Genomic DNA, 22,250 nt, shown 5'->3' on the forward strand with positions numbered 1-22,250 from the left:
TGGCAAAACTAGATACCCATTTGCAGAAAAATGAAACAGGATCCATCCCTCACACCACATGTAAAAACTAACTCAAAATGGATCAAAGACCTAAACGTTAAACCTAAAACTATAAAGTTCTTGAAAGATAACATAGGGACAAAGCTAGAGGTCCTAATCTATGGCATAAATACACTATCGAACATAACTAAAAGCTCACAAACAACAGAAGATAAACTAGGTAACTGGGACCTCCTAAAAATTAAACACTTAAGCTCATCAAAAGAGTAAAAAGAGAACCTACAGACTAGGGGAAAAAATTTGGCAACAATAAATCTGACAAGGGTCTAATCTCTAAAATATATAGAAAACTTGAACAACTCAAGAAAAAGACAATCCAAAAAAAAGAAAATGGGCAAAGGACATGAACAGACACCTTACCAGAGAAGACATTCAGGCAGCTAACAAATGTATGAAGAGATGTTCATGATCACTAGCCATTAGAGAGATGCAAGTCAGAACAGCAGTGAGATACCATCTTACCCCAGCAAAAAATGGCACTGGTCAAAAAACCAGAAAACAAATGCTGGCAGGTTGTGGGGAGATTGGAACCCTTGTACACTGCTGGTGGGATTGTAAAATGTTACCACCTCTGTGGAAAACGGTATAGCATTTCCTCAAAAAGCTAGAAATGGAAATATGGTGTGATCCAGCAATCCCACTCCTAGGTATATATCCTAGAGAAATAAGAGCAGTGACACGAATAGACATATGCATGCCTTTGTTTACTGCAGCATTATTCACAGTAGCAAAAAGTGTTCATCAATGGATGAATGGATAAACAAAACGTGGTACATACATACAATGGAATACTAAAACCCAGTGCTGTCAAATCAATTCGGACTCATAGCCCTATAGGGTTTCCAGGGGGTGCCTGGTGGATTCCAACTGCCGACCTCTTGGTTAGCAGCCGTAGCACTTAACCACTAGACCACCAGGGTTTCCAAGTGAAATACTACACAATGATAAAGACTAATGATGAGTTCATGAAGCATAACATGGATGAATCTGGAGGACATGAATGATGAATGAAATAAGGCAATCACAGAAGGATAAATATTATACCACTTTTATAAAAAGTCAAAAATAGGTTTACATGCAGAGGCAACATTCTTTGACGGCTACCAGGGATGGGAGGGGGGAGGAGGGAGAATCACTTGATAGTAGACATGTTAATTCTGGTGAAGAGAAAGGCAATATACAATATGGAGGAAGTCAGGACAATATGACCAAGGTAAACGACACTGAGAGGTGCAAAATAAACTACAGTAAATGCTACAACATACAATTCTGCAACAGTAATAAACCAAACCCACTGCTGTTGAGTGGATTCCGCCCCATATCAACCCTGTCTACAGAACAAAGTAGAACTGCCCTATACAGTTTCCAAGGAGCAACTGGTGGATTGGCACTGGTTTGTGCCAATAGGTAGATAAGTATGCTATATAGGTGTGGGAGGGCGAATGGGAGTACATGCACGTGCATATATAGGTGTATTTGTGGGCGTTTGTATATACGTGTTTGTATGTGCTCTGTATATACTCGTATATATAATAGAGCACATGGGGGCACAGGTGTGGAAACTTCTTAGACATATCCAAACACCTCGTGGGACAGAGTTACTGGGCTTGAAGGCTAAGAGGAATGTCTGGATCAATTGGTATAACAGTTCATAAAGATAATTTCTACATCCTAGTTCGGTGAGTAGCTTCTGGGGCCTTAAAAATTTGTGAGCAGCCATCTAAAATACAACTATTGATCTCCCCATCTGGAGCAAAGGAGAGTGAAGGAATCCAAAGACTCAAGGAAACAATTAGTCCACAGACTAATGGCCTACACAAATCACAGCCTCATGTAGCCTGAGACCAGAAGAACTAGATGGTGCTCTGCTACCACTAACGATTGCTCTGAACAAGGACACAATAGAAGGTCCCAGTTAGAATGGGAGAAAAATGTAGAACAAAATTCAAATCCATAAAAAATTCCAGACTTACTGGACTGATAGAGACTGGAGGAAACCCCAAGACTATCACCCCAAGACACCCTTTTTAAACTGGAACTGAAGCCACTCCCAGAGGTCACCTTTCAGCCAAATAATAGACTGGCGTATAAAATAAGCAATAACACCTTTGAGGGATGTGCTCCTAAGGACAGTCAACTATATGAGACCAAATGGGCAACATTTGCCCAAAAGCAAAGACAAGAAGGCGAGGGGCAGGGAGAGACAAAAAAGGGGAAGGAAGGTTGGAAACGGGTAGATAGCAGCCAATGTCACGGAACTAATTGTATGAACTTTCACCTAAATCAAACACGATAAAATGTTTTTAAAAAATGTTCATATATCTTCCACTTAAACTGACTTTACTCAGCTAAACTTCTAGAAAGGAGACTATACTTACGTTTTCCCCTTATCATTCTGTGTTCAATGTGCCACCAAAACTACCTTTGCCAACATTACCAATAACCACTAAGCCCTGGTGCTCAATGGTTAAGCACTTGGCTGCTAACTCAAAGGTTGGCAGCTGAAACCCATTTGGCACCTTCACAGGAGAAAGACCTGGTAATCTGCCCCTGTAAAGATTACAGCCAAGAAAACCTTATGGGTAGTTCTGCTTTGTCACGTAAGGTCACTATGAGTTGGAAATTGACTCGATGGCACCTAACAACAACAATTAGACCCTTTTAAAAACAACCCAAACTCTTCGGTTGAGTCGATTCTGACTCATAGACACCCTATAGGACAGAGTAGAACTGCCCCATAGAGCTTCCAAAGAGTGACTGGTGGGTCTGAACTGCCAGCCTTTTGGTTAGTAGCTGTAGCTTTTAACCACTGTGTCACCAGGGCCCCAGACACTTTTTGGGTCTAAATGACTTCTGCAGCATTTGACACCGTTATCAGTGCCTCCTTGAAATGCGCCTCTCATTCTCTATGGCACCATTCTTTTTTCAGCTTGAGAAATGCCAAGCGTGTTCTTCCTTTTTGGTTTTCTTACTCCAGATCTCTGCACCTTTCATTATAATACTTTACTTTGTGTTCTCAAGCCACCCTTTGAAATCTTCTGTTCAGCTCTTTTACTTCATCATTTCTTCCATTCGTTTTAGCTGCTCTCTGTTCAAGAGGAAGTTTCAGAGTCTCTTCTGACATCCAAAATGGATGGTCTTTTCTTTCTTTCCTGTCTTTTTAATGACATTTTGCTTTCTTCGTATATGATGTCCTCGATGCCATTCCACAACTTATCTGGTCTTCGGTTATTAGTGTTCAATTTATCACATCTATTCTTGAAATGTTTTCTAAATTCAGGTGGGATATGTTCAAGGTTGTACTTTGGCTCTCGTGGACTTGTTTTAATTTTCTTCAGCTTCGACTTGAACTTGCATATGAGTAGTTGATGGTCTGTTCAGCAGCTGGCCCCTGGCCTTGTTCTGACTGATACTGAACTTCACCATCATCTCTTTCCACAGATGTAGTCAATTTGATTCCTGTGTGTTCCATCCGGTGAGGTCCATGTGTACAGTTGCCATTTATGTTCTTGAAAAAGGTATTTGCAATGAATAAGTCATCGGTCTTGCAAAATTCTATCATTTGACCTTCAGCATCATTTCTGTCACCAAGGCTATGTTTTCCCATTACTGATCCTTCTTTATTTCCAGCTTTTGTTTTCCAATTGCTAGTAATTATCAATGCATCTTGATTGCATGTTTGATCAATGTCACACTGCAGAAACTGGTAAAAATCTTCAATTTCTTCATCTTTGGCATTAGTGGTTGGTGCATAAATTTGAATAATGGTATTAACTGGTCTTCCTTGTAGTTGTATGGATACTTCAGGATAGATCTTGAAACGTTCTTTTTCACGATGAATGTGACACCATTCCTCTTCAATTTGTCATTCCTGGCATAGTAGATCTATGATTATCCAACTCAAAATGGCCAATACCAGTCCCTTTCAGCTCATTAATGAGTAGGATATTGATCTTTATGAGTTCCATTTAATTTTTGATGACTTCCAATTTTCCAAGATTCATACTTCACATTCTGATTATTAATGGATGTTTGCAGCTGTTTCTTCTCATTTTGAATCATGCCACATCAGCGAATGAAGTTCCCAAAACTTTACTGTATCTACATCATTAAGACCGACTCTACTTTGAAGTGGCAGCTCTTCCCCAGTAGTATTTTGAGTGCCTTCCAACCTGAGGGGCTTGTCTTCCAGCACTATATCAGGCAATGTGCCGCTGCTATTCATGAGGTGTTCACTGGCTAATTTTTTTTAGAAATAGACTGCCAGGTCCTTCTTCCTAGCCTGTCTTAGTGTGGGAGCTCTACTGAAACCTGCCCACCATGGATGACCCTGCTGGTATTTGCAATACTGGTGGCATGGCTTCCAGCATCACAGCAAGAGGAAAGCCCGCTATAGAGGAATGGTGCAATTGTTTACGTAGCTTCTGAAAACATAAATGTAATTTAAATATAGTTTTGAGTGTTGCAGGTTTAGTAATTTCATCAGTGAAAAAAGACTACAAATGCCTGCTATAAATTAGCTTGTTTCAGCTTAACTGAAGCAAGGCAGGAGCAGGTGATGTCTTTTTTAGGGCATTTCCTTGCCCGGAGTTCCCTACAGGGGGCGCAGCTGCCACAGACATTCTCTTCAAAGATAGTTCCTGCCCAGCCCACTCTTGCCGTTGCCAGTGCTATGCTCAGATTTACACCACCATTCTGGAAGGATTTAAATGTAACAATCTTGACTTTTGAAACTTGGAGTTGGTTTAGTTGTTGAGTCCAACTTAGCATCAGTAAAGCCACTTTCTCAGAAGGGGAGAATACAATTCTAGGTGTCTCCCCAACTTCTCAGTGATCTGGAAAGCCATCTCTTTGCAATAATTTTCAGTCTTTAAAAACTATTGAAATACATAAATGATACAGGAATATATTCACATAAAAAAAATCATAATTCCAGCAATTCAGATAAAAGCAAGGCTCCCTGCCCCCAAATCTAGTCCCTTTCCCAGAGGATAACTACTCTTACCAGCTTTTGTCTTTTCAGACCTTTCTCTACATATTGATCAGCTGTATAGACCAAGTAGGTCTTGAAGGATGTAGTCGAAGCAAATTTATTTTCATTTCCCTCTATTCTAACCCATTTCATGGGGCTAGTTCTTCCCTGTTTCCTTGATAAATTTTACAGCAAAGACTCAGAGAGTTCTACAAATATTCAAGGAAAAGTAATTCCAATTCTGTACCAACTATTCCAAAATATAGAGAAAAGCAGTTACTGTTGAGTTGATTCTGACTCATGGTGACTCCGCGTGTGTCAGAGCAGTGTTGTGCTCCATAGCATTTTCAATAGGTGATTTTTTGGAAGTAGATCACTGGGCCTTTCTTCCGAGGCATCCCTGGGTAGATGCGAACCTCCAGCCTTTCGGTTAGCAGTTGAGCATGTTAGCCTTTTACACCATCCGGGGACTGCAGACACTCCTCAGATCCTCTTAGGAGGATAGTGTACCAAAACAGTATGTGAAAGGACAAGTTAGAGACCAATCTCGTTCTTGAATATAAATACACAATTACTAAACAGATCTTTAGCAAACCAAATCTATCAATGTATAAAAAAAGCCCTTCCTAATCCAGTAGGATAACACAAGGTTAGTAAAATCTTCAAAGCAATATGGTAAAGTAGATCAGATGAAGAAAAAGCATTTAATAAAATTTAATACCAGTTTATAATTTTTAAAAAACCTTTTAGCAAATTAGGGGTAAACCTCCTTAACCTGATAAACTGTATCTACAAAAACCTGCACCAAGAAATCATACCCAGGTGTGAAGTGTTGAACGCACTCCTTTAAAAATCAGAACAAGATAAGGGTGCCTACATTATCAATACTTTGGCTTATCTTTGAAATTGAATATTCTACCTAGCGCAATAAGGAAAAGAAAAGGTGTAAGAATTAGAAAGTGAAATTAAAAGCTGTTGTTGTTTGTAGATTAGGGTGAGGAGACAGGAAAGCCCAGAAAATGTGTGATAAATTATTAGGATTAGTAAAAAATTTAGCAAATTTGCTGAATACAAAACCAATGTGTAAAAGTCAATTGTATTGTTAAACACTAGCAACAAATAGAAAATGTAATGTTAAAATCTATAATAAATCAAAAATATAAAGTACTTAGATTTTTTATTAATGCCTAAGACTTTTATAGAGAAACTTTTAACACTTTATTGAAAGATTTTAAATCTTGGGTCCAGGACTGCCTTATGGATAAAAATAAACAAAAGAAAAAACACTGCCATTGAGTAGGTTTCAACTCATAGCGACCCTATAGGACAGAGTAGAACTGCTCCATAGGGTTCTCAAGGAACGACTGGTGGATTTGACCTGTCAACTTTTTGGCTTACAGCCATAGCACACTGTGGCTCTTAACCACTGTGCCATCAGGGCCCCTTTATGGACAGAATAGTTTAAATTGCTGTGCTTGTTGAAAAAATAAAGTTAAAAATGTGAAACAATACAGATGAATGAAACATCACTTCAAAGGCAGAAATATACAGCCCCCTGAATTCGAATATATTTTGACTTTTGAACTTCTGGGAGTTATGTCCTAGAAGCCATAAAGAGGTTTGTGTACCAACCTGACCCAGTTTGGAGTGTAGTTTCTGTTTGATGTGCCATTCAGCTAACATGAAACATCCTTGCCCATTTGCTGTTCTCAGTTCTTTGGGGAACTTGATTTCTACAGAACCACATCGCCATGACTTACAGATTGTTGCAAATTGACCTAACCATCCTGCCAGTCAAGAAAATTAATTAAATTCTAGAATCATCTTCTCAGTTGTAATTGGAAACTCTACAATTTCTTTTGCTCAGGAGAGATGGGGGAATGGTTGATGATAAGAAACGAATTCCAGGTTTTTTACCTGGGTGTTGAAATTGTCTCCGAGTAAAGGCCTGTGTGGTGCAAATAGTTAATCGCTCGACTACTAGCTGAAAGGTTAGTGGTTTGAACCTGTCCAGAGGTGCCTCAGAAGACAGGCCTGGCGATCAGCTTCTGAAAGGTCACCACCTTGAAAATCCAATGGAGCAGGTCTACTCTGCACACATGGGGTTGCCCTGAGTCAGAATCCACTGGATGGCAACCAGCAATAGTAACAACTTCCTACAAGTAAGAGATTTGTTTGGATTGAGAGTTTCCCTTTGTTGCATTGAGCCCTCCACCCTCCCACCTCCTTTTGGGTGTGAATTTGACTAATGTGCTTATATAAACTCTAGTTGAGCCTTCATTAATCTCTCATAGAATGGATACTTTGTTTGAGGCTGCAAGGAGAATTTGGGAGTATAAAGGGTGGTGGTGCAGTGGCTAAGAGCTCAAGCTGCTAACCAAAAGGCCAGCAGTTCGAATCCACCAGCCGTTTCTTGGAAACCCTTTAGGGCAGTGATGGTTTCACGTGGGAGACACAGGTTCAATTTCATGTTGCTGTGATGCAGAACAAGTTTCAACAGAGCTTCTAGACTAAAATGAACTAGGAAGAAAGCCTGGTGATCTACTTCTGAAAAATTAGCCAAAGAAAATATCCTATGGGTCACAATGGTTGGGGGCTAACAACAGCTAACAACAAGGCTGGGAGAGCCTTGACGTCACTGGATGTAAGTGGGACAAACACGGGGCGTTATATTCGAAAAGATGATAGAGCATTAACAAAGAAATTTTGCCTGCTTCTCAAGTTTGCTTAGGTAGGACAACATTGGTGTCAGTGGTGTTCTAAAATGGCAATACTTTGAAAGACTAAATTTTAGTCAATCTCAATTGAGACCCTGTGTCATGGATTGAATTGTGTCCCCCCAAAATATGTGTCAACTTGCTTAGCCATAATTCCCAGTATTGTGTGATTGTCCATCATTGTGTGTCATCTGATGTGATTTTCCTATGTGTTGTAAATCCTACCTCTATGATGTTAATGAGATGGGATTAGTAGCAGTTACGTTAATGAGGCAGGACTCAATCTACAGGATTAGGTTGTGTTTTATGGCAATCTCTTTTGAAACATCAAAGAGAAAGGCAAGCAGAGAGACATGGGGACCTCATACCTCCAAGAAATAAGAGCAAGAAGAATAGCATGTCCTTTGGACCCAGGGTCGATGTGCTGAGAAGCTCCTAGACCAGAGGAAGATTGATGACAAGGACCTTCCTCCAGAACTGGCAGAGAGAGAAAACCTTCCCCTGAAGCTGGTGTCCTGAATTCCGACTTCTAAGTTTCCTAGACTGTTTGTTAAAGAAATCCTGGTGGTGTAGTGGTTAAGAGCTACGGCTGCTAACCAAAAGGTTGGCAGTTTGAATCCACCAAATGCTTCTTGGAAACTCTACGGGGCAGTTCTTCTCTGTCCTTCAGGGTTGCTATGATTTGGAATCAACTTGATAGCAAATGGGTTTTTGTTTTTTTTTTAGATAACTAAGACACCCCATCATCCTGTTTTGGGGAGGAAGAGAAAAAGAGAAGTCAAAAAGAGATGAAAGGGAATTGTCTACCTCCTATCTGTGTTTTTCAGGATAATCAAGTGGAAGTCCTAGTACTCCCCATTCAGGTGACCCCTAGGACTTAATTCCTAAATGTGCGGAGTTCTTGTTAAATGCCATAGAGTCACTTTCAACTCAGCAGCCTTATGTACAACAGAACAAAACACTGCCCAGCCCTGCACCATCCTCACAATCGTTGCCACGCTTGAGTCCATCGTTGCAGCTACCCTGTCTGTTGCAATTCTCTAGGACTGGGAGTCTAGATTGGTGGGTAGGGAAAGAAGGTGCGAAAGGCAATTTTGATAACTGGGGCCCTGATCAGAATTGTAGAGCACCGTGGACTTTTATAGTGAGGAGTTTTTTTAATTGTGCAGACAAGACTTTTGGAGGAAGAAGTAGAAAGGGATAAAGAAAAACATGATTTGCAGATCATTGCAAATTGGCCTAGTGGCTTACTCTTCAGTTTTTTAGGCAGATGATGGTGGCTATCCAAGAAGTTTGAGGTGATGAGGGTTAACCAATCTCTGACAACCTCACTGACAAATTATAATGAAAGCAAGTCTCAAGCCAAATTCTGCCACAGGGACAGAAATTAATTAATTAAGCAAAAGCTTATTAGCAAAAGTGTTCATTCAGCCTGTTGGGAAGCTCCTAATCCTAGCTCTTTGTCCTGTTAAATGTTTATCCACCACCTCGCATGAAAGGCTCACGTGAGGCAGAGAAAGAAACACCTCAGAGGCCGGGATTCAGTTGCCCTTACAGATGGCATCATGTAAGCAGACATGCTCCTGGCCAGGGGCTGATCACGGGAACATTCAGGGGTGGAGCCTTGAGGGCCGTCCCCAAGGTACCGAGTTGCGGCCTCACTAGATTCTTACACCCTGTTCTTGCAAGACTGTGGAGTCTCTCCGATCACTTCAGCCTACCCAGATACCTTGAACATCTGTAATTTCACTGATTTGCTGTTGTTGTTAGTTGCTGTGAAGTCTGTTCTGACTCTTGGCGACCCGATGTGTGCAGAGTAGAACTGTGCCATAGGGTTTTCGAGGCTCTGACCTTTTAGAAGAGCACCAGGCCTGTCTCCCAAGGTGCCTCTGGGCGGATTCAATCCACCAACCTTTTGGCTAGTAGGCCAGTGCTTAACTGTTTGCGCTACCCAGGGACTTCTAATTTCATTGATCAGAGCCAATTTATGATATAGTTGTTAATTAACAAGCAACTAATTTCATCAACACCCATTTAGCAGAGCCTCAGGTGGTGATTGAGACAGGGACAACAGAAGTGCCTGTGACCTTTCTGACTAGCAGCTGACCACCCGGGTGTGTGAATTTTCTATCAGAACAACGCACACTGTCTTTGCTAAAGCATTTTAAAGTCAATTGCAGACGTTGTAATACAGATGAATTGGTCCTTGACAACGGCAGGTTTGCTATTAGTGGTTTTAACTGATTTGGGCAGTAATCTGTAAGTTGCTTGTCATTTTATTAATGTAAGAATTTAATTTTGTGACCAGGAAATATGCTGTGCAGGAAAGAGGGTCACTTGGCTAGTAAACAAATTTAGCTGATCACTCTTCTTCCACATTTTCTTCTTGGCATCTAAGTACTCTCATTCATGGCTGAGGAGGTGGGGGGATACTTAACATTTTCAACTACACTTTAGCGCCATTTTTTGAGGGATGTTATGTTATTTAGTGATATTTGGGGATCTATTTTTTTTTTATAATGGTATCCGGATGTCAGGGTTTTACTATATCATAGAATTTTGCCTCTGGAAGACTCTGCATGCAGTCTTAGTCCCAGAAGTCAGGTCACGTGTCTTTCCTACTGTCTGAAATTCCAATTCAGTGTGGCTAAAAATAGGCCATATCTCAGGATCCTTAGCATATCCTTATACATAGTTCTTAGGACTTGGCAGGCTACCCAGTTAAAAGTTCCACAAGGCAATGAGAGCTTTTCTAAAGATAGAATATTTTAAGTCTTTAGAAGAGCTGTAGATCTGCCACAGGTTCTCCTGGTTATGTCATCTTTTAACTGCATACTTGTGATGGCCTATATAGAACTTATTCACTTTTACCTCCAAACTAGCCTTAAATCTGATAGATAATGGAGAAGAGAAAAGAGATTTCCCACCTTCTTTTTCCTTTTACTACCAACCATCTAAATTCTACACCCTGTAGTGGAGGGTTCTCAAGAGACTATCTTGCCACCCCAGCTCTTTACCTGCTTTATTAGATCAGAGTATTCTAATACATTGTTTGGAGTCCCTGGGTGGCGCAAACAGTTACTGCTCTTGGCTGCTAACCAAAAGTTTAGAAGTTCGAGTCTACCCAGAGGCATCTTGGAACCCTGGCAATCTACTTCTGAAAAGGCCACCATCGAAAACCGTATGGAGCACAGTTCTACTCTGACACACATGGGGTCGCCATGAGTCAGAAACCACTCAGTGGTAACTTTTGAAAATGTATTGTTAGTGGAGTGGCCTAAACTTTCTTCCAAAACCTGTAAAATGGGGCTTATAATGCTCACCTCAGGCATTGTTGTGAGGATAACTGAAATAATTCCCTTAAGGTGTTTAGCCCAGTGCCTAACACATAGAACCCCTTCAATACATGTTAATTATTATTTTTTAACTTTATTTTCAGGTAATTGTAGATTTACAGAAGAATTGCAAAGATGGTACAAAGAGATCCCTTTTGCCCTTCACCCAGCTTCCCCTAATTTTAGCATCTTCCTAACCACGGTACATTAATCAAAACTAAAATTGGTACAACACTTTAAACTACAGACTTTGATTTCATCACAGTTTTTCCACTGAAGTCTTTTTCCTGTTCCAGGATGCAATCCAGAATACCACATGGCATTTAATATTATTAAGTTCTTAAGAAAGAGAATCTAACCTTCTCAAGTTCATCCTGAATCCCAGGTATTCAGCACTGTGACTTTATACTACACCATCAGGCCCCCAGATGTGCTAAAAATGTCCACCTTAATTTTCAGGGACTTTCTTTGAGCCTTCATTCACATAAAGCGCCTCTCCCAGTCAAACAGGCAGGTAAATCTGAAAACTTATTTTATTCATTTTCACTCCCGAGGGCCTTTGGGGAGATGGTCTAAGGTGCTGAGAGAGCTGAGGGCTGGGAAGGGGCAGAATTCCAGGAAATGGGCTGGGGGTTGGGAAAAGTAGTTGTTTATCCATGGGATTGTGGTGCCTGCCACTCAGGGAGCAAGCAGTAGGGTCAAGTGGATAATGCAAAACCGGGTCACCAGCCCAAAGTGAATAAGAGGGGAAGTCTGGTACAAAAGCAAGAAAAACGAGTTTAAAAAATGGTTTGAGCAGAACGATTTCAGGTCAATGATGAGTAGCGGTGCTTAGGACAATTCATGAGCCAAATATTAAGTAATGAGGGCTTTTAATCTAATTCCTGTGGCCACAGATGCAAGCGGGCTAGAAGGGAACACTGTTTCAATATCCCAGTGCCATTGCCTACGAAGGTCACGTAATCATGCCCACACCCATCCTTTTGCTGGGGAAGAGGCTTCCTTCCTATAGTCTCAGACAGTTCCCTCTAGTCCTCAGCGATCTTAGGTTCCTTAAGAGCTCACACCTTCATCTGCACCCTTAGTGTCTACTTTCCTGTCAGAATTTGTCCCTAGTTTCTTAGTGCTGCTATGAGAGAAATACCACAAGTGGGTGGCTTTAATGAACAGAAATTTATTATCCTCACAGTTTAGGAGGCTAGAAGTCTGAACTCAGAGCGCTGGCTCTGGGGAAAGGTTTTCCCCATCCATTCTATGAGAAAATTCTTGTTTCAGCTTTTCTAGCATTCTTCTTAGGAGTCCTGGTGGCACAGTGGTTAACACTTGGCTGCTAACCAAAAGGTTGGCTGGTTGAACCCACCAGTTGCTCCACAGGAGAAAAGATCTGGCGATCTGCTCCCATAAAGATTAAAACTCACAAAACCAAACCCATTGCCAAAAGTCAATTCCAACTCATAGCGACCCTATAGGACAGAGTAGAACTGCCCCATAGAGATTCCAAGGAGTGCCTGGCGGATTTGAGCTGCCCACCTTTTGGTTAGCAGCCGTAGCACTTAACCACGATGCCACCAGGGTTTCCCCATGAAGATTATAGCCTAGGAAATCCTATGGGGGCATTATTTCTCATTCTAAAGAAGGATTTTTTATATACAACTCATCTGCCTCCTGCCTCTTTGCAAAGTGTGGATCGTGTAAGTCATCAAAAAAAAAAAAAAGTCAGACCCACTGCCGTTGAATCGATTCTGACTCGTAGACCATATGGGACAGAGTAGAACTGCTCTGTATGTCATCTTTTAACTGCGTACTTCGAGTAGAATGGCTCCATGGGTTTTCCAAGGCTGTAATCTTTACGGAAGCAGACTGGCACATCTTTCTCCTGAGGAGTGGGTGGTGGGTTCAAACTGCCAAACTTTTGGTTAGCAGCCGCGCGCTTTAACTGCTGTGCCACCAGGGCTCCTTTATGTAGGTCCTAAGTGAGTTGTACTATGAAGTTTTCATACTATTTGGGGGCAGTTTTCTCATTTAATTATTTGTTAGGGCCCTCTGCTTTATATTAGTTTTTGTGTTACAAACACGTCTGATGGCCTGATGTGGCAATTTTTGAAGAAGAGGTATGCCATGGAAGAGGGCTCTAGGACTGTGGACAATTCTGATAAAGTTATTGGTGAAGAATTACTATTATTGGAGTCATTTCACTATACTGATACAATGATGGGCATACCAGAAAAGTCCATCTGTACAATAAAAACTACTTAACCGTGGGTCTTAGATGGACTGGTAATCCAGATTGCCCTATGTCATTGTGCATCATCTGAGGAAAAATAAAATTACAAGTGTAGCAATGATTCCAGCAAAATCTAAAAGACAGTTTACAAATCACAGTCACTTGCCAAGTAAAGGTTCTGGTTATTTAAATGGCTATGATTCAAAACAGAGTAAAATTACTGCTAAGAAAAAGTCACATCAAATTTTTTTTTAAATACAAAAAAAAAGTTGCATTTAGCAAAAAGTCTTGGGAAGCAAGTTATTGAATAGAAAAATGTTTTGCCCAGAATAAGAAAAGTCACATAGCTGGTAAACACCTACTTGGCTCACATTCAAAATTACAGTGAGCAAAATGGTAGGACAAGGTGATAGTATGAGTAAACTGAGACATAAACAGTATAATAAATTGATAGGTTGATGCTGAAGAGGTTCTGTATAATAAATTGAAAAATAATTTCTCTATTCAGATTAATGAATCACCTGTCAGTGCTATGCTTTAAAAAAAATTTAGCAATTGTAAAATTTGCGAATGACAATGAAACTCAAGAAAGTTTTTCTTCAACAAAGTGCCACCCAAAACAAGCACGGACCAAGATATACTAGATGTTTTGTCTTCATATCTGAAAACAATAGGTCTGTCTTGGAGGAACTATGTTAGCATCTTACTGATGGCACCCAATCAATGATTTGCTTTATGAGAGTTTTTACCTCTTGTTAAAAAGAAAAGCGTTATATTATGTTGAGTTGTGTCCCCAAAAATACAGGTTGAAGTCTGTTGTGGACTGAATTGTGTCCCCGCAAGATATCTGTCACTTGGCTAGGTCATGATTCCCTTGTATGAGTGTCTACCATTTTATCATCTGATGTGATTTCCCTATGTGTTGTAAATCCTATCCCTATGAGGTAATAAGATGGATTAGTGGCAGTTATATTGATGAGGCCTATAAGATTAGGTAGCGTCTTAAGCCAATCTCTTTTGAGATATAAAAGAAGTGAGTGAGAGACATGGGAACCTCATACCACAAGAAAGCAGCAAAGCATGTCCTTTGGATCTGAGGTTCCTGCACTGAAATGCTCCCAGACCAAGGGAAGATTGATGACAAGGACCTTCCTCCAGAGCTGACAGAGAGAGAAAGCCTCGCCTGGAGATGGCACCCTGAATTTGGACTTCTACCGTACTAGACTGTGAGAAAATAAATTTCTCTTTGTTAAAACCATCCACTTGTGGTATTTCTGTTATAGCAGCACTAGATGACTAAGACGAAGTCCTAACCCCCGTACCTGTGAATGTGACCTTATTTGGAAATAGGTTCTTTGCAGATGTCACCAGTTAACATGAAGTCATACTAGAGTATTGTGGACCCTAATCTAATATGACTGGTGTCCTTATAAAAAGAGGAGAAGAGACATAGACAAAGAAACATAGAATGAAGATGGCCATGTGCAGATGGAGGCAGAGATCGGAATTATGCTGCCATCAGCCAAGGAATGCTTGGGGCTACCAGAAGCTGGAAGAGACAAGGAAGGGTCTTCTGCTAGAGTTTTCAGAGAGAGCATGGCCCTCCCAACACCCAGGATTTGGACTTCTAGCCTCCAGAACTGTGAGAGGATACATTTCTATTGTTTTAAGCCACCCAATTTGTGGTAATTAGTTACGGCACCCCTAGGATACTAATACATCTAATTTTGTCAAAAAAAAAAAAAAAAAGCAAAAACACCGCTTTTTCCTAAAAGTCTTTAGAGAGATGAAATGAAAAAAGTTCTGAATGATGCTACGAAAATGGTTAGCCTTAATAAACAAAGACCTGTCCACTCGAGAATATTTTAAAAACTGTATGAAAGCCCGAACAAAGAACACATAAAGCTGCTACCTGCAGAAATCCAATGGTTCAGCAGAGGAAGACTTCTCAATGGTGTGTCTGAGCTCAACAGCAAATCTCAGGGGCACTTCCAAAAACTAGTAGGCTGGTTTTGCAGCATGCTTTGAGCTGAAGAATGGCTGCAGAAACTGAGCCTACTTAGCAGACATTTTTCATCACACGAGTCAGTTGAACAAGGCTCTGCAAAACCCTGAAGAAAATATTTTGACTTCAGGCGACAAGATTCTGGGATTTAAAAGGAAATCGAATCTTAGAAAGATCATGTTGCCACACAAGTACGTGGCTAGATGAAGGAGATTTTCTGATCTTCTTAGCCTGAGAATTTGACTTGGAGACAAGAAGAATGACTTTGAAAGCTGTATCAGCTTGTACTCTCGAGATGAGATTGACCGATCTCCCCTTTAGACAAGTTCTGGATTTCTGTGAAAAAAGAGGACCCTGCCCTTCACAGGAAAGAAATGTTCATTTTGCTGGAGTTTCAACTATATGTGTGAGCAATTGCTCTCGTAACAAGCATCAAGAAAAAGAACAGAAGTCATCTCATTTCAGTGAAAAATGAAACCAGCATGTGCTTATCTCAAGTTTAATGCAAAATTGAATACGGTGTTTGTGCAACAAAAAACCAGCACAGGCTACACATTAAAGAGATAGATTTTATTCCTTATTTTTAGTTGCAAAAGTAAGACTTTCATGTATATATAGGGCTATAAAAAGATCAAGAAACAAACATGCATGTAATAATTTTGCAACTATTAGTCCCATGCTTCACCTGGATCATGTCACTCAAAATTTTTTTTCAGTCTTGTATAAAATTTTCTTAGGCCATATTTTTTATCCTATTACTTTGGCTTGTAGTTTTAGTAACTTTATTATTCAACAATATTAGTAAGTGTTCATGTTGTAAATAACATTAACTAAGATTAATTTATGGGGTTAGACTTATGATAATCATGGCATTAAGATACCAGGCAATTCTTCATATAGTATGCAATTATAAAAACTGGACATAATTGTTAAAAATAGCTATTTGAAGAAACTGAAAAATGACCAAAAGTAGCAAAAACTAGAGATGAGTTAACTCTTGAAAGACTGTTACTGCATCACGAATTTGTGGATTTTGTTGTGCCTGGGAGTGCTCACCCCTCTCAACTCTGGCTGTGGAAAACCACAGCCTCACCAGCTCAGTCTGGCAGAGGACAGAGTGCAAAGCAGCTGCACAGCTGGAAATTTAAGGGAGAAATTCAGGAAGCGAGAAAGTCACAAAGGGGCTGAGATTGAAAATCTTGAATACAAACTCCTCCTGAATCCCTGGCTGACCGTACTGCAAAAGCACACAGGAGCCCCAGGAACCAGGCGAAAGGCAAGCAGAAAGGGGGGGTCAGGTTGGGGGGCTGTCCTTGAAAGACAGAAGTAATCCTAATAAGAGTTGTGACTTTGCTGCACCTTAGACTGAGTTTGTTCTCCAACCTATACACAGCTGAGGTGGCAGAAATTGAAGGCATTCCTGGTTTGAGATGTCAGAGGAAAGAATTTGGGACTAGTGGAACAAAGGCAAATTTAGGGGATGTGCCCAGTTAACAATATATTACTTTCCAGCTCTAAATCCACCCTTCTTTTCTCTGGTTTGTGCTACTGGAGCTGAACCCTGTAAGCATTTCTCCTCTGCCAGCTGGTGCATTGTTGGGCTTTGTAGAGGAAGGGGCTTCTCTCTTCCTGGGTCTTGTGTATTTGTTTTTCCTCCTTTGCCGTGGTAGCCAGAATTGCAGGACATCTGGTCGTGCTTCCTCTCTAGCCAGTTTCTTTGGCATCCCAGTGAATGGACCACTTCCTGTGAACAATTTTGGACCACCAGCAACCAGTGAACTTTTCTGCCACTCAGCAGTCTGCTTCCTGTGTTCCAGTTCTGGCCTATTAGCATTCTCCAGGAAATTTCTTAACCACCTATGAATCAGCCCCAGGCCACCTATATCCTCTAGTGTGTTTCTTGGCCACTCAGCCAGCTGCTCCCATAAACCAGCTCAAGCCCACACCCTCTGGCAAGTTTCTTTCAACTCTGGTGTACTGATACTCCTCTGGGATCCTCAGACTCTCCAATGAGGCCTGAATCTCGGCCTTGGGGAGGAGTTGCTCTTTCACATTTTTAGCGTCTTCCGTGGTTAAGTGTTAAGGCTGCAAAGCAGTTCCAATTCACTACCTGCTCCTTGGAAACCCTATGGGGGCAGTTCTACACTGTTCTATAGGGTCACTATGAGTCAGCATCGACTCGATGGCAACGGGTTTGCTTTGGTGGTTTTTATATACTACCTATGTCCTAGAGGTAGTAGCTGCATCCTACAGTTGCTACTTCTCTATTCCTTCATGTCCTCTTTTACCTTGTTAAACAGTTAAATATTATGTATTAGTTAATAATTATATTAAAATCTCCTGGTTCACTATAAAACATTATACAACTGCGTGGCACACAGTAAAACACTACTAAATATGTGAAGAGGCAGGAAAATGTGACTGATAGCCAAGGCAAAAAATGAACAACAGAAAGAGATCAACAAATGATCAAAATGTTGAAGTTAGAAGACAAGGATTTAAAAAAAAAAACTGATAAATAAGATAGAGGGAAAATGAACAAGATGGATGAAAAGGTGAAAACTTTCAACAGATAACTGGAATCTGTAAAAAGAATTTATAAAAAAGTGAAATTCTAAAGCTCAAAATACAATATTTAAAATGAACTCATTGGATGGGTTTGACAGCAGATTAGAGATGGTAGAAGATAGAGGTAATAAACTAAAAGACTAGTCAATAAAAAATATTTAAACAGGAGCAGGAAGAAAAAAAGGTGTACAAAGTGGCAGACGAGGTCAAATAATCCAAATGTAATTGAAGTCCTAGAAGAGAGGGAGATAGAAAATGGAGCAAAAGTAATATTTGAAGAAGTAATGACTGAGGATTTTTCAAAATTGATGAAAGACATTAACCCACAAACTAAAGAAGTTCAAGGAAATCCAAGTCAGATAAATAGAAAACCACCTTAGGGTGCAAAGTAGTCAAACTGCTGAAAACCAAAGATGAGGAGAAAATATTTAGCTAGAGTATTCTCTTTGTGCAGCTGTCTCCCTGGGACTCTTCTGTAAACTCTGGCTGCTTTTTGCCTTCCCAGACTCCCAGCTTCTTCCCCAAATCAGGCACACCACCAGCCTAGCCTCCTCCTGGCTTCTCTGATCCTGGAAACTCATCCCAGGCAGTACTAGGGTGTTAGGGGAATCACTGCATTTATTTCCTGGGTCTCAGGTATCACTTTTCTTTGTCTGATGTTCAAATTTCTTGAAAACTGTTGTTTCATACATTGTGGTTTTTTTTTTTTTTTTTTGGCCGGCGGGGAGGGGGTTGCCGACAGGGTATAAATCTAGTCCCTGTTACTCCATTTTGGCAGAAATCTTAAGGCAGAAATCTCAGAAGATTGACTTTTAAACTGAGGAAATGTGCCAGTGTGAAGCTAACATACATATTATTAAAACTCAGTAGTAACTGCAGCAGTTACTTAGAACAAAGGAAAACATGTTTGGGAAGGGGTATTTTATACTGACATTGCTTAGAATTTTCTGATGCATGGGGATAATTAAAAGCAGACAACCTTGTAGTTGGTTTTATTATTGTTTCTAGCTTCTCTGCAGTCAAGGCACACCCTTATCGCCTGCACCTGGCTCACAAGGCTTCTAGCACCGCACCCTTGGTATTCTATTGTATTCATCTCGGCTGTTGTTGTTAGGTGTCCTGGAGTCGATTTCAACTCAGAGCTACCCTCGGTGACAGAGCAGAACTGCCCCATAGGGTTTTCTTGGCTGTAATCTTTAGCTCAGCAGATAGCCAGGTGCTTCTCATGCAGAGCCAAACCATTTGGGCCACCCGGCTCCTCCCATTTCTATTTATTTGAAATATGTCCAAAACTGAATTCACCTTCCCTCGTAAATCTGTTATTATATTTTCTGTCAGGATATTGGTTATGCGTCTATGTCTCTTTCCCCACAATTAGGCTGAGATATTACAATACTACCTCAGTTTTTATTCAAAAAATGTTTGTTGCATGTATAGGGCTTCCACATGTAACGTTTAGCTATCCACTGGCGGAAGTCACGTTCTCTCTCATTAGAAAGGGTAACAGATTTACTGCACCGATGTCCTAAACACTTGCAGGCCTGTCCATATATGGTGCTGGGGCTACGACCACGAAGAAGACCAGGCCCTGCCCTCCTTGGCAAGTACTCACAGTTGAGGTGGGGTGGGGCACAAAGAAAGAAAGAAATTACAAAAGCAAGATCGACACTGGGGGAACCAAAGAGAAGCCTGGGCCGGGCCTGAAAATACAGTCCGAAGCAGGAATGTGATCGTTTGCTTCTCGCAAAAGGGATTAGTGGAGGGAGGGGCCACATAATAGCTGTAGTTTGACTTAGTCCTTCTGAGGTAAAAACTTGAACAGGAAGCTGAACGGAAATCTAAAAACAGCTCTGTAGAGCCACTGCGGTGCCTACAGCACGGTTTCTTCCATTCCTTGCGCGTCCGGCAGAGGGCGCGCCGAGGGGACCGGGATGAGTCTGTTGGCGACGCCAGGAGCGCCTTCCCGGGGCCGGGAGTCGCCGAAGCGCGAGCCACCGGAAGCGGAGTGTCGGCGGAGCCCCGCCCCCAGCGCCAGGCCTGTCGCTCGCTTTCCCCTCCGCCCCCTGCACAAGGCGCGGGCGGGGCTGCGGGCGGAAGAGCACGGAAGAAGGTGACGTTTTAAGTGGGCGCCGGCGTCGCGGCAGCGGCTGCAAAGGAAGCTCGGCGGCCGTGGCCGCTGTGAGCAGGCCGGACACCACCTCGCTGGCGGGGTTTCCCCGAGAGCTGGTGAAGGCGGGGCCGGAGTCCGAGCTGCCGCAGTGTCAGGTCCTGCGGCGGGGCAGTGGCCGGGAGCGAGGGATGTAGGTAAGCCGGAGCGCGGGGTCAAATCGGCCGAGTGGCTCACGGACCGAGCGACTGACCGGGCTGGCCGGCCGTTCCCGCGCCAGTGGCCGCCAGCTCAGCACCCCGGCCCGGAGGCCTCTAGCACTGCCCTCCCCCTACGGAGCGGAGGCAGCGGATTTCTCCCCGCGGACTGACGTGCATTTTTGGGCTCGGGGAGGGAGCTCGTCCCGAGGGACCGCTACCCTCTCCTCCTTTTCTCCAGTCCGAGCTCTACGACACAGGGACGCAGGGAGCTAGCGACCCTCAGGCGCTCCCCCAGAAGCCGGGGAAAGCTGTGAGAGGAAGCTTTAGAGTTAGAAGTCCTCCAGCTCCTGCCGTCTTGGAAGTCAAGGGTTTTTGTTTGTTCCAACACTTCCAGCTCCTTTCTGCTTTTGGTTCCTTCCCCCTTACTCCTGGGAACCTTTGCTAGTGAAAGGACATGGCACAATTGAGCATTGGGCTGATTGTTCAAGCCGTTCTTTCTTTTCCGTGTGTGCGAGGCGGTACCGATCTCCGTTCCACCGTGTCCCCCGCCCCCACCGCACCTGGGGGTGGTGCCGAGGGAATGTGGAAGATGAGAAGAGTTCCGCACTTCGAGTCCGAAGAACTGGATTCCAGCCTGCCCTTTGCTAGTGGTTTAATCGCGTGCTAGACACTTCTGCCTTCTTAACCGCTGGCAAAGTGGCTTCTTTGTGTAGGCTTTCCTATACCTAGATGAGTTGGTTGGGAGAGTTAGGTGAAATGAAGAACGCAGAATGTTAGTCACGGAATGTTTTGAGAATCTAGTTAAAGTAAGTTTAAGAGCATCCAGGACACTCAACAGTAGGCTGTAAATTATGTGGGTTTTTTTTTTTTTTTTTTGCCTCTTGCCCAGAATAATTAGGCTTGGCATGGAGGGGTGCCAGAACAGAGGCCAGGATCTTGTGTGGTCAGAAAGCTAGCTGCAGTCTGTGCTTCGGGGTGAGCAGCATCAGGAAGAAACTAGATTTTCCCAGTCACCCCGATGTCTTATGCTTCTTGATCAAACATTATTGGTAATGAAAGATGACCCAAATCAGATCTGCCCGTTAGGCAAGACAGGTTCTACCCAGCTCGCCTTTCAGGGAGGAAAGCTGGGGGAGGTGCTTCGTTTAAACCTTGACCCACTTTTAGAAGGAATCCTCTGCACATGTATCTGAGGACCTCTCACTCTGCCTCTCAAAGATTTCCTGTTCATTAAATGGTACAGAGAATAAATACAGGAACTTGAATCTTTTGAGCGACTGGATGTTACAGTTGTAAGTTAATTTGAGGAGACACCCATCTCCTAAAAAAGAATATCCACCGCTGTGTAGTTTGTTGTTGTTGTTAGTTGCCATCGAGTCGATTCTGACTCCGGGCCACCTCATGTATTGAGTGGACACCAAGTTAGAGATGTGTTTTGGGAGGAGGGACAGGAGATGCCATCTGTGACTCGAGTGAGTAGCACCTGCGCTGACAGTTACTTTGTCAGGCAAATGAAGGGTGCTTTCCTTCCCTCAGTGGGGATGATGGCGGCTGCTGTGCAGCATACAGTTGAGTGTAATCTCAGCTCCTTGGCGCAAAATTGTCAACTTGGTATTGTCATTCGTGGATACGGAAAAGACCTTGAGGATTATAAAACAAAACCCCATATGCCTGGACTCAGTGGATCTGAAGTGGGAACTGGGTATTTGTTTTAAAAAGCTTCTCAGGTAATACTCTTTGTTTGAGAACACAGATGTAGATTAGGTTTCACGTTTTAGTTAATAAACATGCTCACAGAGATGAAGTGTCATACCCAGCTGGTTTGCTGCCTTTTGTGCCTTCATAATTTTTTTCTTCTTTTTCTTTCCTTAACAAATAGTTCTACTTGAATCGGTGGTACTATTGCAGGTTTTGTAATGCCTTGAGGCCATAAGGGGAAAAAAAAATGTTCTATAAGTACCTCTGTGTAATTCTGTTTTTATAGTTTTCTATGCAGTTAGATTTTTTAATGCTCTTTGGTGAAAGTAGTAGATATTACATTACAATTTCTGACTAAACGTTG

At 42.1% G+C, this 22,250-nt stretch overlaps 1 protein-coding gene across 7 annotated transcripts in view; it reads left to right on the forward strand.

Moving 5' to 3' along the window:
• Positions 1 to 19,991: 19,991 nt before the first annotated feature.
• The window catches only part of SENP5 (SUMO specific peptidase 5), a 69,067-nt gene continuing 66,808 nt past the window's right edge, over positions 19,992 to 22,250 (forward strand). For all 7 annotated transcript variants that reach the window (XR_007516699.1, XM_049879673.1, XM_049879692.1 and 4 more), the window contains exon 1: positions 19,992 to 20,185. The gene's annotated coding sequence lies outside the window, so the exon portion shown is untranslated. The remainder of the gene's footprint in view (positions 20,186 to 22,250) is intronic.

The sequence above is a fragment of the Elephas maximus genome, chromosome 1, assembly GCF_024166365.1.
Source record: "Elephas maximus indicus isolate mEleMax1 chromosome 1, mEleMax1 primary haplotype, whole genome shotgun sequence".
In the NCBI taxonomy this organism is placed as follows: domain Eukaryota; kingdom Metazoa; phylum Chordata; class Mammalia; order Proboscidea; family Elephantidae; genus Elephas; species Elephas maximus.